Here is a 13,664-nt window from a genome sequence, read left to right on the forward strand (position 1 = left end):
CAGGGCCAGGTCCTGGTTGACCTCTCATCAAGGCAGTTTATTTAGTTTTCTCTAAGCCTCAGTTTCTTCATCTGTAAAATGGGGGTAATAGAAATAGAAAATAGGGGGGGGGTAGAACAGTTATCTGGTAGGGACGCTGGGAAAATTAAATGCATTAATGACCTATCCAGTGCTCACAGAAGCACCAGACCTGTAATATGCACTACACAAGTTAGCTATCATAATAATAATTGTTGCTGTTGCTCTTATTATCACTAAGCACCATCAGTTTGCCCTTATTACAATTACTAACAAATACCGTATGAGAAAGATGGGGAAAGGTTTTGCTTTGACCCTTCTACTAATTGGCTATTCAATAGTAATTTCAAATTTCCGTGAAACTCTTGTTCTAATCCAGGTTCCTATCAGATTGTCAACATTTACTTGGAAGTTGTTGATTAATTTGTATTTTTGCTACATATCTTGAAATCTCCTTCACCTTCAGATCTTCCTGCCTAATGTTTTAAGATTTTTGCATTTAGAACTTCATTTTAAATAAGGGGTAGAAAGATCTTATATTTCAGGGAAAATGGAAAGGTAAGATGGGCTCAAAGAATTCTCATTATTAACTTCAGTGAACACATGCTTTTCGAAAAGATAATGGAAATCTATTTGCTTTTCTATGTGATCCAAATAAATCTTTCTTTTCCAATCCAGACAAAGATCATTAGATGCTGTTCAGCAATAAAAAAGGACGAACCGCTGACACTTACAGAACGTGGATGACTCTCAAGGCATTGGGCTAGGTGAACGAAGCCAGCCAACAAAAGACCAAATTCTTAATAATTCCGCTTAATATGAAATCCTAGAAAAGGCGGGACTATAAGGAAAGAACCTACGAGTGGTTGGCAGGGGTAGGGCAATGACCACAGTGGGGCCCGAGGCTTATTTGGGGGTATGAAAGAAATATTTTGAAATACAGTAATGGTCAAAAGTAATCAAATTTTTAAAAGCAGTCGAATTGTACACTCAAAATAGGCAAATTTGATTGTGTATAAATTATACCTCAGTAAAACTGGTATTAAAAAATAAGAGAAAATCTCAAAAAATTGATAGGATAGGTGAGATGCTATTCAGTTCAAATGTGCAAACTCAGACCCAGGAGGAGAAACACACCACGTCTGCACGCGTTGTGGCAAAGTCGCGGCAGAGTCCAGCCCTAATACCCTGCTGGTTCTCATGAGCTCTAAAGAGCTTCAGGCAGAAACACCAGCCAACGATTGCAGGGGGAACCCTCTTGCTGGAACCGGATCTGGGCAATTTAGGAAAGATAAGGTGCCATTCTGAAATGTTTGTTTTGGGAGCACAAATTTCAGCCCTCGGCTGGACTTTTGTTCTAGGAAGTGAGCATCTGGATTGTCCTTGTCTCGCCCACCCCCCCGCCCCCGCTCTCCCCCCAAATGGCCCCTTCCCCCACAAATGGCCACTGGCCTTCTAGAAGCCCCGCATCAGTGGGGATGACGTTGGTCCGACGCAGAAGTTCTCTGGTCTCCAGCTGGGAAGGTGCGGGGGCATTTCCTGGGGGCGTGACCGGGAAGGAGGAGGCCCTGGAAGTCCCCAGGTCCATTGTTCTATTTGCAGCTCAGTCATCACCGGGGGACTTTTCTTTTTATGGTGCTATGTAAATCACTCCACGGAACTGTCATCTCTCCACCCCCAACCTCCCAAATAGAATTGCAAGTGACATGTTGATTTTTGCCTTAAGTTCCATCATTACCTTAGCTCACTTTCAGGAGGAATGTCTGGCATTTCAAACTCACTTATGATAAAGACTGAAGCACTGGCTGTTCCACATGCCCGCAACAGACCGGACTGTGGGTGGGACTCGATTCCCTAACCCTGAACCTCCCCAGATGGTTCTAATGATATCAGCATGTGCAGACAAATTTTAAATGTACAATACAGCAATCAAGCGGAAAAAAAACCCTCAAAACCAACAACTCCCCTTTGTTCTTAATTGGTAAAGGAAAATGTCCATAAATGGAAGTGGTTCAGTGTTTCCTGGGCCATCTGGGTAAATTCTCGAATGTTGGCCAGACTCCAGAAAGCACTGTTCTGTGAAGCAAGCACTCTGGCTGGAGTGGCAGGCTTCCATTTTATGCAGAAACATCTATAGCATTCCCGCAGTCCGCTTTCAGGGAGAAGCCAGGCCAGAGTTCAAGTAATGCCTTTTCCTTTTTAAGGGCAGATGATCCTTTTTTTCTGCGGCTGCCTGGTGGTACTCCGAGGCGGGGAATGTGGGAGGAAATGAACAGCTCCAGACAAAGCACGATTTCATTTGCATCTTTTTTTGGTGTCGCTATTGCAGACAGAAATATTCCAATCTCGCCTTTGTTTACCAATATGACAAATGGGAAGGAGCAGAGAGAAGAGGGACACACGCTCAGAACATAGAAGAAATGACAGGGTGGAAGATTCTGGGAACTTTAGTAGATTTAGGGGTGTGTGCCAGCTGTGTGTTCCCTTGGTCTGAAATGGGGTCACCCATCCATCGGTGAAATGTCTGATTCTTAGATTAAACGTGCGGCCCACAGTTCCTCGGCCACACTAATCCTTGATCTATAGATATTAAGAGTTGAATGAGAGGTGAAGGAGCCCACACAGTGAAAATTCTCCACTGGCTTGCACGCGTAGGGGTCCAGGGCTGCAGGAATGACAAGATAGGCTGGAAGGGAGAGGTGGCCACCCTGAGATCAGAGATCCTCGCCCATATGCCTTCCCAAAGGAAGCAACGTGTCCAGGAAACAGTGCTTCTAAACATGCTTCTTAATTTCAATCTACTTTCCCCCCTTTAATAATTTAAATTATAAAGTCTGAAAAACTCTATAGCATTTAGAGTCCAATTCCTTGTTTTTAGATAGGAAACTTTGGACACATTTTAAACATCTAATGGGGGGCACCTGGGTGGCACAGTTGGTTAACCAAAGGCTCTTGATTTAGGCTCAGGTCATGATCTCAAGGTCATGGGATCAAGCCCCGCGTTGGGTTCCATGCTCAGCGGGGAATTTGCTTGAGTTTCTCTCCCTCTCCCCCTCCTGCTCCCTCTCTCTCTCAAATAAATAAACAAATCTTTAAAAAAAACATAAACATCTAATAATTTTGACAACCAGGGTAGTGGCAGTGAGGTTGCACTGGATATTCCGCACGTGCCCAGCTCCGTGCGCGGAGCCTTGCAGGGAGTGAGGAACTCAATCGTCACCACCGCCCTCTGCAGCAGGTGCTATTATTACCCTCATTTTGAGGTTACTCAGGCTCCCTCACAATCCATGCCAATACCGCTCTCTAGAGTAATTATTCACCTACAAGATAAAAACAAATTAAGCCTCTCACTGAATAAACACACACTACTCCATTAAAAAAAGAAAAAGTTGAGTTGGGTCTTCAAAAAAAATAAAATGCCTAGTCCTTATAACATATACTATATTCTACAGGACTCGTCTCCTGCAGATCAGCAATAAAGGTTTATTAGGAGTGCATTTTCCTGTTCCCATTACCTTTTGTAATTTGTCAGTGGACAATGGCTTCGGAATCTTACGCAACATCCTTTTACATCATCCAACGAGGTCTTGATGCTTTCCTCTTGGTCTGATACCTTAATCCAGGTAGAAGAACTCTTTCATTAAGTAACTAAGTTCTTAAACTCCTTAGAATAATTGGAAACTGTTTTCAGTCTAGTCTGAGTCTGAGCGGTCTGAAAGAGCTCCAGAATTTAGTGGTTATCTCCAGGTTACACAGAAATCCCCAAACATTCCTGGGTGGGTCTTTTGCAGGAAGCCTGTGGATTGGATTCGACTTTGGTTACAAGGTGGAACTGTCAGACCATGGCAATTATGGAGAGGGCTACCAATAACCACTGAGAAGTCCAGAGACACTCGTCACTAGCCTAAAAATTTCCCACAGCCTCAGTATGTCTACTTAGATTAAGGAGGAGAATTAATGCACTGATTCAGATAATTTAAATCAAGATGACACATTTCCCTCAATTACCTGTCTACTTTAGGCGAATATACTTTATATATTATATACATAATATGTAATATACTGAGTTATTTAGACAATTGTTTCAATGTTCTGCTGTTTATTATATGAATACACAGCAAGACTAGATTTAATTGCCATTGCTTTATCAAGGCTACTAATGCCTTTGCTACTTTCTTATCTATTTATATAGATAAGAAAGGGTCCTCTATTTACATAACTTTTGGAAGTAATTTAGAAAATCTCAGCCAAACCAGAATATGGCTACTTGTTTTGGCAGCAGAATTTGTATGTAAAAATGAATACACTTTATGTGCCTTTGGTAAACTTAACATGGATTATATCTATGCTAAAAATTATACACACACGTGCACATGAATATATGTTACTTGAGCTCTAGATAGAAAAATCTTTTGAATAGAAGTGCTGAATCACTACGTCGTATATTGAAACTGATATAATACTGTGTGTTAACCGTACTGGAATTAAAATCCACAACTTCATAATCAATCCTTTGAATAAAATTTTGGAACTTTTGTTGGTCGGTTTGCTTGTTAGGTTTAATCTTACATTCAATATTTTCTAAGGAAAGGGCAATTTTAAATCTTCTAATCTTTCAGGGCCTGATACAAAGTGCGTCTTGGAAGTCACTATCCCAGTGTTATCCTCAGACCAATTCTTTCCTCTTGAAATTTTCTGAAGAGTTCTTATTAACTTTATAAATTTATGCTAATAAAAATTAACTTAATGAGCTTCCTTTCAGAACCAGATCTTGTCTCACCAGTCAAGCCCAGTGTTGATTTTCCCACTGGACCACAGAGAGAGCCAAAAGAGTGATGACGTATCAGGTGTGGTGCTGATTCCAGTCAACGTCCCCTTGCACAGAACTAGGCCGTATCGCACCAGTGGAGGTTTTGGAAGGGGGCTGATTCCATGACACTAGCTTAAATGTTGAGGAAAATAATCCAGAATATCCTCAGGTTTTCTTATGAACATATTATGGAATTTTTATCCATAAAGTTCACCAACTCTTTTAAATAGCTGTCTTTTCTAAAAGTTCCTGATCTGCTATAAAAGATGGACTTTCTTTTATTTTCTTAAAAAGACTTCTTACTCGTCCCTGGTTCTAATACTTTGGGATTTGCTAAACAAGAGTAGATCTCCACCATCCCCCACTCCCTCATGACTTTATAAGCTTGATCTCTATGTCCCTTTGCCTTTCTAGCAGAAAAAAACATTTTTGGACTCATCCGGTATCCTGCCCTGGTGATGATTTTGGTTGCTCTCCTTAGAATGTTTCCAAGCTTCCCCATGGATGTCTTGACCCAGAGAGACCAGGTTGTAAAACTTCTTACGTTTGGAAGTGGCTCAGCTTCCACACTGGTGGCACACGGATTTGGATGGAGGGCCCTGTGCCGGGCACCTGGTAGGCTGATGCCCAGCCCAGAGAGATCCAGGAGAGGAGGCATGCAGGGGTCAGGAGTAGTAGAGAGCTGGAAGCCCACACAGAGCTTTCTTCGCCAAGCCATGCACACTAGTCCGCTTGCATCCAGAGGAAGGACATCATTTCCTTACTTTGTCTACCGGTGGGGAGGGGGGGATCCTTTTAGCCGTCAGCAGTAAATGGGAACCAAAGGATCGGTCTACATGAATTCTTGATTTTGTCCTTGATGTGAAGCTGGTAATCCAGATACCATCATTTAGTCTTTCTTTTTTAATTCATGATTTATTTATTTATTTGAGGGACAGCGTGAGCATGAGGAGGATGGGAAGGGGAAAAGGGAGAGGGAGAGACAATCTCAAGCAGACTCCACGCTGAGCGCCAAGCCTGATGCTGGATTTGATCCCACGACCCTGAGATCATGACCTGAGCCCAAACCAAGAGTGGGACGTTCAACTGACAGTGCCACCCAGGCGCCCCAGCATTTAGTTATTCTAATTTGGATTATTTTTCCTTAAATACAATAATTAACACCAATTTTCACTGAATTTCACGTTTTACCTTTCTGCTTACTCCAGTTCTCGCGAACTTTTCCAAAAAGTTTCTTTTCGCTGCACTGATTTGATATTTAACCCCAACCTCAGCAAAATACCTTCTGGAAGATTAAACCATGTATTATGTCTTCCAGGTAATTTACAATCATTTTAGAAAACATTGCTTACCGCACCAATCTTTGAAGGATATTGCTCTTAGCGTGTTTTCCTCCATCCAAAAAAATTGCCCATTCTTCTCTCCTAAGCAAGTTCCCTATGCATAACAGAATATTACCTCTGGTTCTAAGGTAATGAAACTTTAAAATAATTTCTGTTATGGAAATTTAGTAACTTTCTTGAACAAAATGACTCATGTGTCTATCTTGTCTTTAAACACATCCTAGTGTGATCTGTTATGCCTTTTCCAGAGTAGTTTGCTTGCCCACCTTAATTAAAGATTCTATCAGCTTGACTCCCCTGTCCGTGCTTCCTAAGGCAGTGTGACCCAGTGGAAATGTCTGCAGCGATGGCCATGTTCTGTGTTTGTGCTTCCTACTGGGATAGCCACGAACCACATGGGTCTGTTGAGCATTTGAAACATGGTTGGTATCAATGAGGAGTGGAATTTTTAATTTATTTAATTTTATTTAAGTGTAAGTAGCCACATGTGCTAGGGCTACCATATTGGGCAGTGCAGGTCCAAGGCCTTCTCTGTCTCACCATCTTATTTTATTTTATTTTTTTAAAAGATTTTACATATTTATTTGACAGAGAGAGAGAGAGAGTACAAGCAGGGGAAGCAGCAGAGGGAGAGGGAGAGAGAGAAGCAGACTCCCCAGTGCGGGGCTCAATCCCAGGACCCCGGGATCATGACCTGAGCCAAAGACAGATGCTTAACCAACTGAGCCACCCAGGAGCCCTTGTCTCTCCTTTTAAAATGGACATCTCATAAGCACCTCCTTCACAGTGATCATTTGTAACTAAGTTAGTGAGTAGATAAAATTACTTCTGATGGGAAAATTTTTTCCAAAGTAGACACTTAATAATTTATTGTTTGACTATTACATTTTTACCCAGCAGAAATTCTATCCTATGTGTTATCTAACATTTTCTGACTCTGAATTTCTATTGGCAAATATCGTTTTTATATTAATAAAGTCTTGTAAACTAGAAGCCTGGAAATGGGATATAAGATCCTTGCTCTGACTTTAAGTTTCACCTTCTTGTGTCAAAAATTTAGAAAGTTGCCTGTTTTTCTTTTTCTTCCATTTCCTTACTGTATTCACATTGCTTTATTTGAAGCGTATTCTATGAGAAGCAAAATACTGAGCATTTGTAAAATGTCAAAAAAAAAAAAAGTATTTTAAATTGCTTTCCCAGAACATGTTTGAAATCTTACTCAGGTGTTGTAATCACCTACAAATGGAATTTATCTTCAAAAACTGTCATCGCAATGCAGATTTTGCTTTATGATTTGATCTTTTTAAAGAAAATAATATGACACAAGAAAGAGGAAAGAAGTGCTTGTAATCTGTCTTTTCAGTGACCCTAGACTAAACCCTTAATATTAAAGTCTGACAACTTTATTTTATTGAGATAATTTTTTATAGAGATTCCTTATCACAATATTTTGCTGTGCTCATCCTTTTCTTACTTGTTCAATGAGTTTCTTTGAGCATCTCCTTGGAGCCAGACATGGTGGTAGGCACTTGATAAATCACACAGCTCCACGCTACATCATCTCTGGGGAAAGGATAAGACAGGTGTTACAGAAACACACTTCCTTAGGCACGAAGGGACCAAATGAAAAATATGATCATGGAGTAGAGTTTCCTGGTACAACAAGCTGCACTGGAAAAGAACAATGAATTAATCCCTTGGCTCTGTGTCATCAATGGCCATTCGACTACTTGTTACGACTACCAATCAGCTTAATGAAGAGTAAGAATTCATCAGTTTTGCTGTCTTGGTATTGCTGGTGATTTTTAGGTTTGTCAGGGAATCCGTAGGCTCGTGACACTCAACAATTCCCATCTTTCTCAGAATAAAACCTAGTGTCCATGTGGGGCCTCTAAGGTCATACACAATGTGTCCCATCCATCTCTCATTCATTCTGCTCTGACCACACCGGCCTCCCTGCTGTTTCTCAAAGAAGGAAGTATGCTCTGTCTCAGAGCAGGTCCCACCTGAGGGTGAAAATAACCACAATCAGGGGCACCTGGGTGGCTTGGTTGGTTGATCGTCTGCCTTCGGCTCAGGTCATGATCCCAGAGTCCTGGGATCGGGCACGGAGTCGGACTCCTCGCTCGGTGGGGAGCCTGCTTCTCCTTCTGCCTGCCGCTCCCCCTGCTTGTGCTCTCTCTCTCTCTCTCACAAATAAATATAAAATATAAAAGGAAAAGGAAAGAAAAGAAAATGACCACAATCAGATGCCACCTCCCACCTCTGCCCACTCGGCATCTATGCCTGACTCTGCTTTGTATGTCTTCTTACCACTTCTCACCACCCCACATTAGACATTCACGCTTATTATCTGTCTCTCCTTCCGGAACATAAGCTCTAGCACAGCCGAGACTCTGTGTTGTAACGAGGCCTAGAACACTCACTGCCTGGCTCTCGGTACACCCCCAGTAATATTTCTTTTAACGAATGACTAATGCAGGTTTAGTACTTATTTTTGCAAGACTGAATTCACTTAGCCCTCTGTGCCTCAGTTTAAATATTAATGTGATGAGGGACACTATCTAATCTAAATTACCCCTTAACAATGTTCGGAAGATGACTAACCACATTAATACTATACGGATTGGACCTGCTTGGAGGAAAAACAATTCTAAAACTCAAGTTCCCTTTTTTTCTAAAAGTAATTGAGTAGATTGCTAAAGCTATAAGAGAGACTACAATGAATAGAAAACAATGGTCTATAACTATAATAAGAATGGCAGAAGGAACACTAAGCCTCTAAATGAGATGCTGTTTATGAAAAGTACTTCTTTTTGCATGTCACAAGTGGTTATGTATTATTGTTGTTTTTGATAAACTCTTTTCATGAAGGCCTAAGGTTCTGGATTATCTTCATTATTCCAGTTTTAGATGTGCGTTTGAAAAGTACTTTCTTATACTTAGAGCTTGAAGATGCTGAAGGGAAGAGACCCGTGCTTAAGTCCAAGGGTGTGAGTGGACAGTCTGTGCTCAAGGTCTTCGGTGAGGGTCTTCGGTGCCCTTGTCCAGGTCTTCAGTGCCTCTTATATCCATCTTCTTGGTCGAAGCACAGAGAAAGTATCCTCCAACCAGATATTCCATAAATTAAAGGCCATTTAATCAAAACTTCCCTGCCTCCTGGAAGAACCACACTAATCAATCTAGGCAATTAAAAAGAGCTGTTTCATTTCTTATTTTTCACAATTATTTTTAATGATGGAAAGGAAATTTTTTTCGTAGAAAGGAAATTTTATAGAAACAGGTATCAACTCTTTTTAGCATGTGCAACCTTTGAAAGTCATAAACTTATTTTAAAATTTTCCATCAGGTAGGATGCATTTAACTACAAGCAATAGAAATCCCAACTCCAAGTGATTTTTACATTAAGCAAATTTATCAGCTCACATAATTGAAAATCCAGAGGTTGGAGGGGAAACAGGGTTAAATTATCCTGTGGTCCAGTAATGCCATCAAGGATCCAAGTTCTGTCTTTCTCTTCTGTCATCAGAGTCCACTTCATCTGCAGGCTGGTTCCCTTCATAGTTGTTGACTGGTTGCCAGTAACAATCAGGATTATATGCTTCCTTACTCAAGTCGGTGGAAGAAAGCAAACCCCTCTCCCCAAGACTGCAAACAAAAATCCTTCCCCTTCCTGATTGGGCTGATTTAGGTCCTATGCCTGCCTCTCAATCAGTAACTATCACCAGGAAAGTAGTGTATGTGGATTGGATTAAGCCTGGGTACCCTAATCACTGGCAAGAGGGGTGGGAAAACTAGGATTGGCTTATGCCGGAAGTCAGCAAACCAGGGCTGTGGGCCAAATCCTACCCACCAGCTGCTTCTGGGAAGTTTCATTGGAACACAAACTCCTCCGCTACATTTTATCCACGGCGACCTCTGCACCACAACAGCAGAGATCTGTGGTTGTTCACAGAGACCATAGCGTCCATCAATCCTCAAGTATTTACAATCTGGTCTTTTAAAAGAAAGTTTGCAAACCCCTGGCTTGGGTCCACATGAGCCCACTTTGGAGCTGACTCTAATCTCTAAATCATGATGTTACAGGAGAGAAAGTTGGACTCCATTGGACCAATAGAAGTCCCTCACATGTAAACCTAAGTTGATGTTTTTCTCCCCGTTCTTTCCTGAGCAGAGCTGAAAAAGAAATGAACACACCAGCTTCAGAATGAAAGCCTTAGTTTTGGAAGGTCATGGACTTACCCTCATTGTTTTCTTCCAGATTGATTGGTATCCGTTCCTTACGTTGATTTGCGTTCCAACCTTGGCAGTGTGTTCTGTTGTTTTGTTTTACTGAATTGTCTGCAAGTTATTTGTGAATTCCGTGAAACCAGACTACTCAAACCTCTGCCAGATCATCAAACCATCAACAGTGGCTAGAGGGAATCCCCAGAGTCCTGCTGCGCTCGCAGAAGAAATCTCCCTCAAGCTGTTTGGTGATGGCTGGTCAGTCACAGGAAGAACCACTCCTGCGCATGCTCCCCTCACGATTTTCCAGGTAAGCCATTTCCTGTCAAAACAACAATCTGACCTTTCCGATAATTTCTGATAATACACACATATATATATGTATATAGCTTTCCTTGTTTACTTCTGTTAGGATAAGAGCAACACATGTCCACTGTGGAAACATTAGAAAACAGATAACCCGAGGGGAAAAAAAGAAGTCTTATCACCGCACCATGCTCCAGGGAACTCATAAAACAAACAGCAACCTCGCCTCCAAGTGACCTAAACCAGCTTTGACTTTTCCAGCAGGAAGTCATGATGGAATATTTTACATGTAGCCCCCTGCATTTATGAAGTTACTGAATGGCTCTATTCTTCGACGAGCCTTTCCAAGAGTCTTTATTAAATTGTGAACTTTATAACCATTTAAGGAAATGTATGGAAAAGGGCAGAATTTGAGAAGCTGCCATTTCAAATCACTTTCTCCAAGTCTTATGTACATCTTTTGCAAACATGAAAGAGTACCTACTTCTCTTCGTTTGGGCTGGCACATACAATTGCACCTTATTTTGTAAATAAAAGGGAGTCAACCTTTCTGAAATATAGGGTTGGGGAAGTATGCTCAGCTTCACAAAGCCTCCTTTAGGCACACCTGTGGGTTTACTAGTGCTCATTATAGAAACCACTTGAAAATGCCCGAAGGTTGGATTGTTTCCAAAACATCAGGTGGGTACCACACTTCGGTTTAGGGCTAGAGTAGACTACAGGATGGGATTCAGGATTGCTGCAAGTCCCTGTGGGGATCTGAGCGTGGGATCGGGGCCAGTTTTGTAATTAGAAGCCAGGCATTGCTTCAGAGAGTGGTGCTTTCCCACCTTGCTCACGGCACCTGACCTGCCTCCCCTATTTCTCTACTGAGTCTACACAGTACAGCTGACACCATGGGCCCTCCTAAATTCGGCCCTTCATAAACTAAGAGAATTCCTGTTGAAGAGAGCAGGAGCCCCTGAATGCCTGGAAGAGAAGGGGTGAAGGCAGGTGGGGAATACACAAATGAGAGAGGTACAAGAACACTGGCTCTGGGGCCCAGACAGTCTGGATTTTTAATCCCAGCTCCACCCTTCCAGGCAGGGTGATCCCGGATCCTTCCGTTCTCTAGGTGGCATTTTCTGCCTGGACAAAAGAAGAATAATATCGGCACCCGCCTACGTCATAGTGTTTGCTGCTGTGAAGGTAAAGGGTGATTAATGAGCCAAATACTTAGCATAGCACTAGGTTAGTATTAGCTCTTATCTTTACGAGGGGAAAGGGCCCAGAATGGGGAAGCTGGGCTCTTGGGAACATACTTCTCTTCACAGCATTGCCTGGACGGCGGAGTCCATATTTATAGGGGTTCCAACTGCCCAGGACTGCCCGATTTGTGATGAGACTTTCTGCATCAGACTGTGTGAGAGCAGTGTGTTTACCTTTCATTCAAGTAATTTTTGAATAGATTTCATTTTTAGAAAAGCTATAGATTTATACAAAACTTAAATACAGAGGGGCGCCTGGGTAGTGCAGTCGTTAAGCGTCTGCCTTCAGCTCAGGGCGTGATCCCGGCGTTCTGGGATCGAGCCCCACATCAGGCTCCTCCGCTGAGAGCCTGCTTCTTGCTCTCACACTCCCCCTGCTGTGTTCCCTCTCTCGCTGGCTGTCTCTCTGTCAAATAAATAAATAAAATCTTAAAAAAAAAAAAAAAACTTAAATACAGAGTACAGAGAATTCCCATATACCCCATATTCCATTTCCCCAATTACATCTTATATTACGATGGTGCATTTGTCACAATAAAGCACTACTGACACATTATTATTAACTAAAGACCATATCTTACAGATTTCCTTAGTTTGTTTGTTTTACTTAATGTCCTTTTCCTAGTGCAGGATCCCATCCAGACACCACATTACACTTAGTTTTTGTGTCTCCTTTGGCTCCTCTTGGCTGTGACAGTTTCTCAGACAGTCCCTGTTTTTTGATGACCTTGATAGTTTTGAGGGCTCATCACATGTTTTGTAGAATGTCCCTCACTTGGGATTTGTCTGATATTTTTCTCATGATTAGACTGGGGACATGGGTTTTGGGGAGGAAGACCACAGAGGTAAGTGCCATTTTCATTCCATCCTATCAAGGGTACATACTGTCAACATGACATCACTGTTGACATTGACCTTAGTCACCTGGCTGAGGCAGTTTTGCCAGGTTTCTCCACCATGAAGTTACTCTTTACCCCCTTCCATACTGTTCTCTTCAGAAGTCACTCCCTGCTGCCCACAGTTAAGGAGTGGGAGTTACCCTCCTCTTCCTTGAGGGCAGAATAGCTACAAAAATTGTTTGGACTTCTTCTCCATGGGAGATTTGTTTTTTTCCCTCAAGTAACTTTTCCAGGCTAATCTTTGCTTGAATGAATTGTTTAGTGTTTACCAAGCACCACTGAAAAATAGTCTAAAGCCAACTTCCCCCAAATCGGTTTCTTTGAAACTTACCACTTTCTGTAATTAAGTATTAATATTTGGAGTGCTCTCAAGCTGGGCATGGAGGAAATATGAAAAAACAAGGTTTCTAAAACCTGACTTAATCTTCTATTCAGTGTCACAAATGCCAGCCAGCTCTGGAATTAGCAATTCCTTGCTAACCCTATACGGAAAGGCCTGAAAATGAATAAGGCATTAAAAATAAAACAAGTGGGATGGTCAAAACCAATATGAATGAATAGTGTGAGCCAAGTGGAAAAGCATCCTTTGGCAAGTTTAAACTGGTTACCTCAGCGTGTCCTGAGAATGCGCTTCTAGTGTTCCAGGCCATTAGGCTCCTTTTGTGGGCATGAAGCCTGCCCCTCCCCAAAAAGGAAGCTAGCTCTGCGCTTCTCCTAAAACATACATCTTTAGATTGACCTAGCATAACATGCTCTTAAAGATCTCTCTCTCCTCTCCCTCTCTCTGTCTCTCTCTCTCACACACATACAAACA

This window comes from Ursus maritimus, unplaced genomic scaffold, assembly GCF_017311325.1.
Source record: "Ursus maritimus isolate PB19 unplaced genomic scaffold, ASM1731132v1 scaffold_2, whole genome shotgun sequence".
Lineage (NCBI taxonomy): Eukaryota > Metazoa > Chordata > Mammalia > Carnivora > Ursidae > Ursus > Ursus maritimus.